The following is a 14,230-nucleotide window of genomic DNA, read 5'->3' as shown; positions in this document are numbered from 1 at the left end:
AGCTGGAGGAATGGAAGATAACCCAGGTAACAATATCCCCATCCTTGTATGTAGTCCTGCAGTACGTGGACGACATTTTTCTGGCTACTAAGGAAAGGGAAATGTGCGTGGAATTAACAATTAAATTACTCAACATGCTTGGCCAAGCAGGGTATCGGGTTTCTAAGGAAAAAGCTCAATTGGTCAAAAATAGCATTATTTACCTCAGTTGTGTGATCACACAAGGGCAGAGACGTTTGAGAGTAAACCGAATAGAGGCAATATGTGCTATTCCTTTGCCTCGTAACCATCAAGAATTGAGATCTTTTCTAGGAATAGTGAGATGATGTCGACTGTGGATCATGAATTTCCGTCTCCTAGCCAAGCCACTATATGAGGCCTTGAAGCAGCATCGGTTGGAGTGGACGACACAGCAAAAGAAGGCCTTCCAAGAATTGAAGCAGGCACTAAAGGAAGCCCCAGCCCTAGGACTCCCTGACGTGACCAAGGAATTCCAGTTGTACGTGAATGAGAGGCAAAAAACTGGCATTGGGGGTCCTCACCCAGAAAGCGGGATCCTAGAAGAGGCCAGTGGGATACTTCTCTAAACAACTGGATTCGGTAAGTTCTGGGTGGCCCTCGTGTTTACGAGCCGTGGCGGCAACAATAATTCTTATTCAAGAGGCCCGGAAATTGACTTTGGGGGCAAAAATGAAAGTGTTTGTTCCCCATATGGTCATGGCCGTTTTGGAGCAAAAGGGGGGTCACTGGCTATCATCCAGTCGAATGTTGCAATACCAGGCCATCCTGAGAGAACAGGATGATATTGAAATAAGGACTACTAATCATGTTAATCCAGCAGAGTTTTTACGCAGTGACCAGGAAGCTGAGGGACTGGTGCATGATTGCGTAGAGGTAATTGAACAAGTATATGCCAGCAGACCCGACCTAAAGGATGAACCATCGGAAGAACCTGAATGGGAACTATACACTGATGGATCCAGTTTTGTCGAGAATGGGACTCGCTATGCTGGGTATGCAGTGGTAACATTGGATCAGGTAATACAGGCAAAGGCTTTGTTACCTGGAACTTCGGCCCAGAAGGCAGAGGTGATTGGACTCACCAGAGCCCTGTATTTGAGCAAGGACAAAAGGGTTAATATCTGGACAGATTCTAAATATGCCTTTGGTGTGGTTCATGTACATGGGGCGTTATGGAAGGAAAGGGGGCTTTTGAATTCACAGGGAACCAACATCAAGCACCGGGAAGAAGTGCTACAGCTACTGGATGCGGTACACAGTCCCAAAGAAGTTGCAGTAATGCATGTTAGAGGACATCAGACTGCGGAAGGAGACGTTTACAGAGGAAATCGATTTGCTGATGTTACAGCTCGGCAAGTGGCACGAGAAGTATGGACTCAAATGGCATAGGTACCGGTAAGAACAAATCCGGCTACCCCATACCTGAATCAGGAGCCCAAATATTCAATAGAAGATGGAAAACTAATAAACTTGCTAGGGGCACAGAAGAATCAACTTGGGTAGTACGTTACACCAATGGGACAAATAGTGGTACCTACCCGCATAATGAAATTTATTTTGGAATCAGAACATAATAAATGTCATTGGGGGGCAGAAGTATTGGTAAAATTTTTGAAGAATGAGATAATCTCTAATCAGATGTTAACAATGGCAAAAAGAGTTAATGCAATGTGCCCAGTATGTTTGAAAAATAATCCAGTAGTTAGGAGACAAATACAAATGGGAAAGTTGCAAGTCGGGCCACAACCAGGAGATTACTGGCAAGTTGATTTTTCGGAATTGCCTAGGGCACGGGGATACAGATACTTGTTAGTGTACGTATGTACATTCTCAGGGTGGCCGGAAGCTTTTCCATGTAGAACTAATCAGGCTAAGGAGGTGGTAAAAACCTTGTTAAAAGAAATAATACCAAGATTTGGAGTACCTTTAGGATTGTCATCAGATAGGGGTCCACATTTTATAGCCGGGGTAGTGCAGGAATTAGCACGAATGTTAGATATAACCTGGAATTTGCATACCCCCTGGAGACCTCAGTCTAGTGGGAAGGTGGAAAGGATGAATCAAACCCTGAAAGGACAAATCAAAAGATTTGCCAGGAAGCTAAACTGCACTGGCCTCAAGCTTTGCCTTTGGCCCTACTCAGGATTCGAATTAAACCAAGGGAAAAGGTAGGCGTAAGTCCATATGAGATATTATATGGCAAACCATATCATGCAACTGTATTAAAAGGGGAGGTACATGTGAGTGGGGACCAGGCGATTGCAGAGTATGTTATGTCACTTAATAAGATCTTGAATTCTTTAAGAAATACGTTACAGTGGAATAGACTGCTCACGCTGTAGAATTCTGTCCACGACATCCAGCCTGGGGACCAGGTGTACGTCAAGAAGTGGATCACGGATCCGCTACGGGAATCATGGAGCAGACCCCACCAGGTAATGATGACGACCTACACAGCGGTGAAGGTCCAGGGGATGGATGCTTGGATCCATTACACCAGGGTAAAGAAGGCACCGTTCCAGTGGGAAACCCAGATAGTGTCTCCAACCCGGATGATCTTCCGCGCAAAGCTGCCTTCTTAATTATATTACTTCTAGTGATCATGAGAGTATTACCCATTCAAGGGTCTACTCTAGTACAGGTTGAAGAAACAAAGGTTACAGTCATGGAAGGGATGGATGTTCAATTAACTTGTGTTATCTTTGACAGCCAGAAAGTTGAGGCCGGTGAAGTTATTGCAATATGGCAACGGGGGTCTGAAAGAAGCCGAGGCAAGATAGGAGTCGGCTGGGATCAGGATAAGCAACAAGGAAACACGGTACTGAATCTTACCAAGGTAACCACAAACGATACAGGAGAATATATATGTTTGGTCAAAATACGGGATAGTTTTGATTACAAAAGAGTGAGTATGAGGGTTTTGCCATGGACAGGGGATCGTGCTGAAAACATAAAGGTTAATCCAGTATCAATGGCAGTGGACATGTGGGATGGGCCACCTCTCAGAATAAATTGTTCCTTCCTAGTAAGATCAAGATATCAAAGGAACCTTTGGGTCAAATGGTGGAAGCAAAATAGAGAACTGACCTGGGACAGAATAGAGGACGGGACCAATTGGTGGGGAAAGGAAGGCAAAGGTTGTGGGTGGTCGAGTGTCACTAATCCTAGAATAGGAAATGCATGGTGGAGGCATGACAGAATGATGTTATCCTTACAGATACACGGTAGGAGTAGGCGGGAGGTTAATGATACAATAGAACGAAATACTGAGCAGGAAAATTTAGTGGTAGGATTAATCAGAGATTTTGGGATCATGCAGAATGTGACTAAAATAACAGCTTGCCTGCCATTGCCACAGGCTGCAGGTGAACAAATTCCCTGGGGAATAATACCAGTAACCAAAATGCCTGAAACATTCAAGAATGTTTCATGGTCCTGCCAGTCAGTTCCCAAACCAGTAGATGTATGGAGGGATTCGTGTATGACCATTCGGGCTATGACTAGAGAGGAATGTGAAAAGAAATCCAATCATTATGGTTGGATTCAAAATACCAGGAGGTGTTTAATTGCAACCCCAATAGATGAGCCATGCAATACAGTACGAATAAGAACGAAATCCCAACAAAATGAGATGAGTTGTCAGAATGTCACACAGAATTTTGACACCTGGAATAGTTGGAAGACATTATGGGGACCTAGTGTTTTGGAACACTATAATTACCTTGGGGAAGTACAATGGTGCATCCAATGGTCAGGAGTAAAGAATCAGTCACATTATAGGGCCCTTATCACGTCTACATCTTCCCGAGAGTTCAGACCGCAGAAAGAGGATTGGAATTGTACTGAGGTTTTTACATGTGATACACCGGAAGACTGAATCGGATTGGTACCGGTGAAAATGGCATTAAAGTGGGGATGCGAGTGTAGGGAGTATGATCACACGGTTAGCAGAGAGTCCATGGATGGACCTATAGATTGCAGATATACTACTGTGCATAGCCCTGGAAATCTAGTCTGGGTGTTGGGACACGGACAGTGGACCACACATTTACCTCTAGATGGATCAGTAACACAAATCACCCTAGGGGTTCCCACATTGTGTCCATACTGGAAACAGAATAGATTGATCCAAAGGAAAGGACTCAGAAAGAGGGAAGAATCCCTAGAGGAGCAGTGGCATGAACCTGGCTCAGGAGTGCAATTTGGATGGATATTGGAGTCATTATTCCCTCTGGTAGCGACATATCGAAACAGGGAAATGCTCAACAATTTGTTAGGACAGACAGAAAGGTTGGCAGCAGCTACTAAGAAGGGATTTAAAGATCTAAATTTGCAATTGCAAGCTACATCAAGAATGACCCTACAAAACAGAATGGCATTGGATTTGCTACTGTTAAAGGAACATGGAGTTTGTGGTTACCTGAGTAGGAGAATAGATCATTGCTGTGTACACATTCCAAATGTTACACTTGAAGTTGAGAAAGATATTTCTCAACTGGCAGAAGTGGAAACAAAAACCAAGGAAATTGAAAGGGAAGCACAGCATAATTGGATAGGAGCAGTATTTGATTCTTTGGGGCTTCACCTGTCTGGCTGGATTACGTCTGCTATACAGTATGTACTAATGTTTTTAGTATTTTTAGTGACTATATGGATTGTATATAGATGCCTCTTAGGTGTGATCGAAAAGGAAAAGAGGCGATCTCTCCGGTTGCTGAAGGCGATGACCCGCGGGCGGCAGAATGAGGAACACTCCCCACCTCGTTATGAAGATGTTACTGTTGATTGAGCATCCTTGCAGCAGGACTGAAGGATGCTCAAAAGGGGGGAAATGTTGGAAAAGAAATGAAATTTAGCAAAATATTTAATTATAGTGAGTTGTGTGTGAACTGGTTTGTTAAAAAGTAGTTTTGTAGCCATTGAAAGTGTGTGTTGGGTTTTGTGTGTTACCTAGCAGGTAGTCTTAGAGATTTAATAATAATTAAACTAGTGCAAGAAAGTAAGAATGCTAACCTGTCTAGAGGCAGCATACAATGCTCTTAGAATAAGATAAGCAGAGGATTAATGATCTTGTTTGTGAACCAAGGAATGCATCACAAGGGGTCTGTGACCAGGCAAGGGGAACGGGAAACTGTTCCTTGGAGACTTTGTTGTGAATCTCATGTATAAGAGGGAAGCACCCATATGTGAATTTGGGGGCTCGGACTTTGGGACGTGAGTCCCCCAGTTCCCCGGGCCCTTAATAAAGCACCCACAAAACTTATCCGAGTTTTGTGTCATTGATCAATCGGGCAACATGAATGCCTTTGGTTGGGGATTCCTCCCACCCACGTCCATTTCTATAAGTCACCTGATGTCCCAAAATAAAGAGTAAATAAAAAAAGCCACCAGGAGTTTCCCATTTCCAGTCTCATCCCTCTTGGGTTATGGTTGGTCCCCCATCTCAGGGCTTGTGGGGATCCCATGGGTCCTGGTGATCCCCCCTCTCCAGGGTCCTGCTTTTGGATTCTGGGAGGTTCTGGGGTCCCAAGGTTCCCCTCTCCAGCCTCACCCCAGTCCAGCTACTTGGGGTTCCCCCTTCTTTCTACCACCTTGTCCTGGATTAGGGCAAATTTGGTTGAAACCCTCCAAAAGGAGTTTCCTCTAGAATGCTGATTCAGCAGCCCCACCCTCAGCCAGTTTGGGAAAATATTTCCTTAGAGGAAAGTGGAAAAAAAAATTACTTTACAGGCAAAGCATTTACCAGCACAAAAATTAAACAATATTAAGCAAAAAAACCTCTTGCTGCTCCAAAATATATGACAAACTCTGAAAGTTCCTCCTTGGGTTGTAGCTCCGCACACTCAGTGTCTTATCAGTGTCTTATCAGTCTCTTATCAGTCCTTCCAGCACTGGAAATGCTGTGGCCCAGGCTCAGCCAGGTGGGCCACAGGTGCAAGCTGCCCGTGGTGTTCTGGCTGTTCAGTGCAGAGCAGATTTAAACAGCTCCAAAGAAAAAGAAAAACCACAGTCCAGGGAACTTCTCTGCCTCAGCGAGCTAAAAACTAACTAAAAGCAAAGGACAGCTCTGTCCTGCTGTCTGTCCATCCAGCAGCTGGAATGTAGAGGAATGCAGTGTATGAAAACAAACTGCTGCTTCTTCCTCCTCCCCTTTGCTCTCAGAACCAGCCTTAATGGTGCAGAACTCATTTCTGGGCTAAACAGACCGATGGGGTACGAGCATCATGAAGTCACCCCAGGACATCCCTGTCAGGGTCAGGGGGTCCCGTCCCGGCCTCATCTCCGGGCTGCCGGGGGTCCCCCAGCTCCGGTATCGCCCCTTTCCCTCTCCCCGCCCCGGGGGTCCCCCGTTCCACAGCCCCGGCTCTCACGGCGATCCCCAAAACCAATGTCCCGCCCCGTCGGTACCGGGCCATCCCCACGTGGAACTCCCGGGACCCTCCGGGGGGCGATCGCGGCTCCTCTCCCCCCGAAAAAGCTCCTCTTGGGGAGCCCGGGGATACCCGGGGCTCGAGTCCGGGATCTGCCCGCTCCGAACACTCTCCAGAAAATCCTCCCGGAGACCCCTGGCTGGAGCCGGGGCGAGCTCGGCCTCCGCCCTCACCTGCGGCTCGGGGCTGGGGGCGATGCTCCCGGGGCAGGGGGTGCTGCAGGCTCGGCGTGCGGGCGCTGCGAGTGCCGGGATTCTCCCGCTCCTGCTCCCGCTCCTCCTCTCTCTCCTCTTCCTCCCGCATTTCCTCCGCTGCCAGCCCGGACCCCCCTTTCCCACCGCTCTGCCCCGCGGCCCCGCAGCACCGGCTGCTGGGTGGGGGAGCCCCCGATCGGCCCCAGGGCTGGGCAGGGGCTCGGGGACCCCCCCGGGGCGGATCCGTCCCCCGGCCCGAGCCCCAAATTCCGCTCGGGGGCCGCCGGGCTCTGCGGGCCCGCCTGGCAACCGGTGAGTCATCAGCGAGAAATGCTCTGGTTGGCTGGAAATTGTTTGCCGCGTCCTCTGATTGGCTGGAATTGTAAAAGACGCTGCGCCCTGCGGGTGTTCCTGGGAGCTGCGGAGGCCGGGCGGGAGCCTTTTCCCTTTTCTTTCTGTTCTCTGAGACCTCTTTCCTTTTTCTTTGTCTCTTTGAGACCTCTTCCCGCTTTCTTTCTCTCCCTTCCTCCTCCCCATTTCTTGTTCCGTTCAGTCCACGTTCAATAATCGTCGGTTGCTTTCCCACGCTCTCATTCGCTCCTTCAGTGCGGCAGAGGCGTCTCTCCCTCGCGGGGTCGTAATCCATGGACAGGGTCCCTTCCCACCACAGTCCTTCCAGGAGTCGCTTCTATTTCCTCCCTCCCTCTGCTTCCAGAGGGGAAGGTGCTGGAAAATGTCCATCAAAGCCACCTTTGCTGTGTGCTCTGGGAGCCCACAGAGCTGCTGGACCTACTCCCCTTGGGAGAGAAGCTCCTTGGGAGGCACGGCAGGAGCAGCACCCTGGGAGCTTCGGGAATGCCCCTCTGGGATCCACGGCACACACTGCCAGGGTCTGGAATTCCAGTTCTCAGCTATGAAAAGATGTTCCTGCCCTTGAGGGCAAAGCTGTCAAGAAGGAGCCAAAAGCCAAGTGGAGCAAGATCTTACAGTGGCATTTCACTGCGAGCCCTCGTAACTTCCCCCATGGTTGTTGTAGCTCCTGAATTGGGAATTAAATCAGGGCAGGGTCTTTGGTGTGAGCTGCCCTGGGTCAAGGGAGACACTGAGAGAGAAAGAGAGCAGGGAAAGAGAGGCAGGAGAGAAAGGGGGCACAAACACAGTCAGCTGAGAAGGTGGCACTCTGAAAACAGACCAGAACTGACTGAAAAGGAATATAACAGAAAGGAATAATTTTGCACCTTTTATTTACTATCGAAATACAATTTCTTCCTCTTCTCACAAACCTCTTGCCAGTGTCATTCAGCAGGGCTGTTGGAAAGTTCTTCATTCTGGGTGGATGTTCCAGGCTGCAGCCACAAGCAAACAGGGAATGGGGATTTTCCTGCTCCTGGGGAGTTTGACATCCTCAGCTGAGGAGAGGAGGAGGCACCAGAAGAAAAGGGCAGCTGGGCTTCACCCTTCCACAGGAAAAACGGGGCGGGGGAATCTCTCATCCTGTCTGCTGCTGCTCCCGCAGGGATGTGAGGGCTGATCCCAGAGCCCCAGTGGTCACAGTCACGGCTGCCCTCAGGGAATGCTTGCCTGGTACTGAGGGGCAGCGTGGGAGCACCTGGATCTTGGGGCACCCAGCTGCCCCTCATGTTTGGAGGTGCCTGAGGAGGGCTGGGACAACGCCAGGGACATCCTGCAGTGACATCCCCCATGTCCTGCCCTGGGTGAGCTCAGTCCCAAACCTGACCCTGATCCTGGTCTCAATCTCACTCCATGTTTAGACACACTCACAGTTCTGTATTTAATCTCATCCCAGTACCAGACTTGTCTAGCCCTAGACCCAATCCCAAAACCAGCCCTAAAGCTAATCCCATGTCCAGCCTTAACCTCAATCCCAGCTCTAATCCAAATCTCAGCCCCAACTCTATTGGAAAAAAAGCTCCCAATATTATCAGTTAGATTGTGCCTGGGCCGGTCCGACCCTCGCTGCTGGGCCAAAGGCAGCAACTGCGGTGTGTCACCCCAGAGATACCTCGGCTTGCTGGTGGTTGCAGCTGGGCACTGAACAAGTCCAGGCTTGTTAGGACCCCGTTTACCTCAAGAGGAATAGCTTCAGGCGATGGTGAAGAGAAAAAGGAGATGGATTCTGCTGGAGGGTTTAATGTCCAGAGGTTTATTCCATGGTTACAGAAGTCTGAACGTGAGGAGCTGCTCCAACAGAATCCCGACCGCATGGTCTGATGACCTTTTTAAGCTCAGGGACAGGGGGAGGGGAGGTACAGGTGAGCCACCAACCAGGTGGGAGGGGCAGGGTCTCAGGGGAAGATGACACCCAGACAGGCCAATGACCCCTGGGCCTGAGTGGCATCCTATGAACTTGACCAACCACACGACACCTTGCTGGAATGTTAAGTCTGAGTGACAGGACTCACTCAGCATGGGGGCAAGGGGGGAGGGAGAGAGGTATTGGCACACCTGGGAAAGTGACCTGGAAGGCCAAAATGGGACATTACAGCACACCACAACACAACTCCAATCCCAGCCCCAATTCCAGCCCCTTCCTAAACCCTCAGCCCCAAACCAAATCCCAGGTTCAGCCCTTCTGGGGCTTTGGGGGTGTCTCTGTCCCTCTGAGCCCGATGATGTTTGGGTGGGGTCACAGCAGGGCTGAGAGGGACAGAGACCCCCCCGGCCTCCCCAGGTGTGAGAAGGTCGGAGAGCCCCCCCAGCCCCGAGCACCCTCAGCAGTGAGAGGGACACAGAGCCCCTGGTCCCCAGCCCTGCACAGGCATTGCCTGAGGCCAGAGGGATGGAGACCCCCCGAGCATCCCCCAGGGTGAGGGGACAGAGACCCCAGAGCATCCCCTGGGCTGAGAGGGACAGAGACTGTCCTGAGAACCCCCTGGCACAGGGTATGAGAGGGAGGGAGACCCTCCAGGCATTCTCTGGGTGAGAATGATGGAGACCCCCTGGGGAATGGCCTGAGGTGACAGGGACAGGGACAAGCCCCCCAAACCCCTCCCAATCATCCCCCAGGGCGAGAGGCACAGAGACCCCTCGAGCATCCCCTGGGCACTGGACAAAATAATTTGGCAGAAATCAAACTTGACTCTGCATAAATTACTTTGATGAATATTTGATTTTCCCACAAGTCAGATGTGATGAAAATGTAAACAAATCCCAAACATTAATAAACTGACTGTGCAAGCAATTTTTGACAATTCCAAGTTCCACTGGTTCCTGCACAGCTCCAGCTCAGCTGCTAGCACGTTCTGATAAAAGTGTAAATTCAGCCCAAGACAGATATCATTAAAAGGAAAGTAAACTCTTTGTAGCTGTCACAAAGGCGACAGGGATGAAGAGAAAAATGATTCTCACATTTCGCAAAGCACTCAAGCATGGGAATTCAGGAGTTATTTGGGAATTTAGCTACTTGAGCTGAGCTTCTTGTAGGACTTTTAACAGCCTTGTGTTCCTCACCCTGGGGTGAATGAACCTTGTCAGTCTCGCTGGTATCATTTGCTCCCTTTCCTCCTGTGATTTGAAAAAACATTTCAAGGAAGGATGTTGCAGACATTTTTTCATAAAATCCTCTCTTTTAGGATTTGTCCTTTCTGGGAAGCTGGGGCCCCAGAAGAAAAATGCAAACAATAATTATCTGCTGATGTGGAATGTAACAGGAGCATCTGTGATTGGTATTCTGTGAGTGTTTGGATTTGCTGACCACTCACGGGAGAGTTGGTCCTTGCTTTCTGCTGGACACAGAACTTTGTTATTCATTCTCTTCTTTCTATTCTTAGCTCAGCAAGCCTCTGCAACTTTTCTCTTTATTCCTTTTAGTATAGTTATAATGTATTATATATCATATATCAATAAATCCAGCCTTTTGATCATGAACCAAGATTCTCGTCCACTTCTCTCACCCTGAAGACCTTCATCATGTCGCTGGAATAGAAGGACAACATAATCTTTTCTTTACACTCCAGGCCCACAAAGGCGATTTACCTCATCAATTCTCCCATAAGTCACTCAGAGGAAGCTGCAGCCCAGTTTCAAAGAGTTCCTCCAGAGAGAACTACAACTTCCTCAGAGGTAGGAACCATGCTGTTGTCAAAGGCACTTGGGATCAGAGAACAGTGCCTAAACTCACTGTGCCAAAATAATTTCACAGTCTGGTGAGTCTGGTTAAGAATAGTGTTAGAGAAATTCCTCTGCCCCAATTAAGGTGATAATGAGACCAAACCCAAAATGAATTTTATTGAAAAGTAAATGGGATGGAAAAGGGGGGACAGGAAGGGAATGACAGGAAAAAGAGACCTCCCCTGGGGCAGGGTAAGTGTGACATTGTCCCCTGTATGCGTGGCATTCCCAGGGTGGGGGTTTTACAGCTGAGCCAGTTTGGGTAAGGGGGGTGGTGTTCACCCCCTGAGCAGGGATTACCCCACTGTTTCAGGTTCCCATGCAAGATGTAACCAAATGCATGTTTTCAATCCCCACCTTCAGCAACTGCTATAAACAGGTGGGGCAGTGTTCTTTATCTCTTCCATGACTCAGCCCTGATAACGCCCTGTCGATGGAAGGGAACCAGGACATCAGTTTGATCATCACAGGCTCAATTTTATTGATCAGTAGGGCGGGTTAAATACAGTTAATAATGAGCTTCATACATATTGCAAAAGTTGAGCTCAGGATTGGTCAGCTTACATATCAGCACCTACGCCTACTTCTACATTCCTATGGTTCTACTTTTGATACTTTCTACATATTCTTAGGATATATTCAGGACTAATCTCAACTCCCTATCCTCATGTTGCAGCAAGGTCGCTGCTGACTCTTCCTTTCAGCTTGCTGACTGCTGACTTTTCTCCTTCAGCTTAACCAGTGGCATTATATCAGTGTGGCCTTTCTCAGCTAACCAATTATTAATAATGCTCTCCACATTTCCCCCGTTTTCTTCTTGTGCAAGGAGATTAGTTTGCCATGTTTTTGCTATTGTACGGCTGACCATGTTTTGAATACAGTTAAAGATACAAGGCAAAATAAGCAAAAACAGTAAAATTACACCCAGCAGTCCTATAGCATAGATCACAAGGTTCCTCAGCCACGGTCCGAGTCCTAAGCCTTTAAGCCATTCGTCAATTCCTAAACCGTCTTCTTCTTTAACTTTGTGAAGTCCCTGTTGTAATTCTTTTATCTTAGTGTGAATGGACACCGAATGATCAGACAGATTCATGCAACACATTCCCTCGAACTCTTCACATCCATGTCCTTGTGCTAAGAGCAAAAAATCTGCAGCAGCTCTATTTTGCAAAACAGCATGGTTAACACTTTGCACATCTGCAGTTAGCATGTCTAGAATTTGTGATGTCTTGTTCAGCTCATCCCTTGCCCAGCATCCTAATTGTTTTGCTAAATTCATGGCTTTATTGGCAGATCCTCCTGGCAAGATAGTTGAAACCACCACCTGTTTGAATGTGCCCCAAAACCGTGTATCTCCTATCTTGCTGCAGTCTAAGTCATGTATGCTACGTCTCTTCCTGTTTGAATTTTGACTCAGCTGCATTAGCAAGGACACATTAGGATGAAACAGTGACAATTTTCCCAAAAAACAGGGTCCACCCTGTGGTTTAGCTGGTATACCATTCCATGCCCTGTCTCCACAAATCAAAAATATTCCTGTGGGTAATTTCATTGGTGCTGTGATATTTGTGCCGTTACATTGACTGTAATGCTGTGGAGAGAATTCACTCACATTCAGGGATGAATCTAGGGTGGCCCATGTTTCTTTAGGTTGGTTTAAATTCTGAGCACCCGAAAGTTTGAAGCTAAACCATCCACCAGCTGTAGTGTTAGATATGCTGGCATTTGTACTTCCAAAAAGATCCAATTCTTCAGGAGGAGAATGCAAAGAGGTGTTAAGTGATTGGATTAGTAAGCATTGACGATAGCCATCACTCTGACCTGCAGTATACCCCTGTTGCACTGGCAATGTGATGTTTGACATGTTAGACATACATAAGGTTTGATTGTTTATCAAACTGCAAAATTCTCCAGGAGACCACGCCGGAAGTCCCACCAGGCATGTTCGAAATGGGTTAGTGACTCCTCCAAGACTAAGACAAAGTGATGATTGGTTAGTTTGATTAGCAAGCGTTACCCATAAATTTTCCCTTGGTTGACTAAAGTGTGTTACTCCTACTGCTTCACTTGCTACAGCATTGAGCAGTATAACAAAAACAAACCTCATTTTTCTTTCTGCTTGCTTTGCTTCTCCTTTTCTTCCTTCTGCTTACGTTGTTTTTCCTTTCTTCGCTGTCTTTTCCCTGGTTTGCTAGATTGTCTATTGTAAGGCTGAGTCAATTCTTGAATATACTGATCTAATTCTAAATCAGCATCCTTGCTCACAAGTATAGCACGAGGTAAGTTTGAAGGCAAATCAGCTTTGCAGCGAGCTGCTATGATGCGTGAGGCTTTAGTAATTTCAAATATTCTAAGGTTTTCCTGTAACTTCCACCTAAGATATGCTATAACCACTTGTTCTGCACTCTCAAAGAGCTGTAATCCTGTCCGTCCTGGCAGGCCAGTACTTTGTTCAAGAGCTCTAACCCAGATATGATTTCGAATCCACTTTCCAAAACAAGATGTACACCATAAATATCCCAATGACTTCTGTGAATACCAATAAACCTGATTACAATCTGCACAATGCAAAGCTACCCATGCATAGCATTTATCTTTATCCTTTTTGCAAACATAACAAGGAAGCGAATGTAAATAAGGACCAGTATAAAATTCTGGTTCTTCAACCCAAAGCAACCAATTCAATGGTGGTGATCGCAAAGCCTCTTCAGCCTTTTTACTATATGAGACTAACAGCTCAAGGTCTTTCTTTAACACAAGGTGTATCTTATTTCGTAATCGTAGTTCTTGTTCGCTATCCTCCTCAACAACTATATCCTCCCGAGGGTCCCACAACAGTAAAATTGTTCTAATCATAGAAAATTAATTAGCAATCACTGATACCCCTATTCAAATGAGACCGTTCCCTTTTTTGCCTTCTTTTTCTTATCTGTCTTCAGTCTTGCTGCTCCTAATTTCACTGGTCCTGCCACTTTCAAACTTAATTTTTGCAACTTATCAATGCAGCAATCTAATGCTCTATCAGGATCCCCTTGGAAGGGTCCTACAACTGAATGCTGTGTTAAAGGCACTAATTTCCTACACCTTATAGAAACTATATTTGATTTACTTTGAACCTTAATTCTATTTACAATACATTGTATTTCCCATCGATAATAAGCAAGAACCTTCTGTTCAGGAGACTCATAAAGATTTAAAGCTATATATGCGTTTTGCCCCGTTTGTCTCCTTAATTCATCTTGCCAGCTTTTCCCCACGTATGCTCGTGTTCACAAGTATGACACCACAAATCCCGTAATAATGATTGTTCTATCCAAAAAGTTCTTTTACAACCCCCACAACGTAGAGCTATCCAGGCAGCACAATGTGTATTGTGACAGTCAAGGCAATGTAGTTTCGCTGGATCTGTTAAGTGAAAACTTGATAATGAGTCAATGAAACCAATCAACTCCT

General features: G+C 47.0%; 1 pseudogene; it reads left to right on the top strand.

Annotated features, from left to right (window-relative positions):
* The window catches only part of LOC131093333 (zinc finger protein 850-like), a 628,085-nt pseudogene that overhangs the window by 543,810 nt on the left and 70,045 nt on the right, over positions 1 to 14,230 (top strand).

Source organism: Melospiza georgiana, chromosome 25, assembly GCF_028018845.1.
Source record: "Melospiza georgiana isolate bMelGeo1 chromosome 25, bMelGeo1.pri, whole genome shotgun sequence".
NCBI classification, from domain to species: Eukaryota; Metazoa; Chordata; class Aves; order Passeriformes; family Passerellidae; genus Melospiza; species Melospiza georgiana.
Note: the sequence above shows the minus strand (reverse complement) of the source record. Positions and strands in the feature narration are given on the sequence as shown.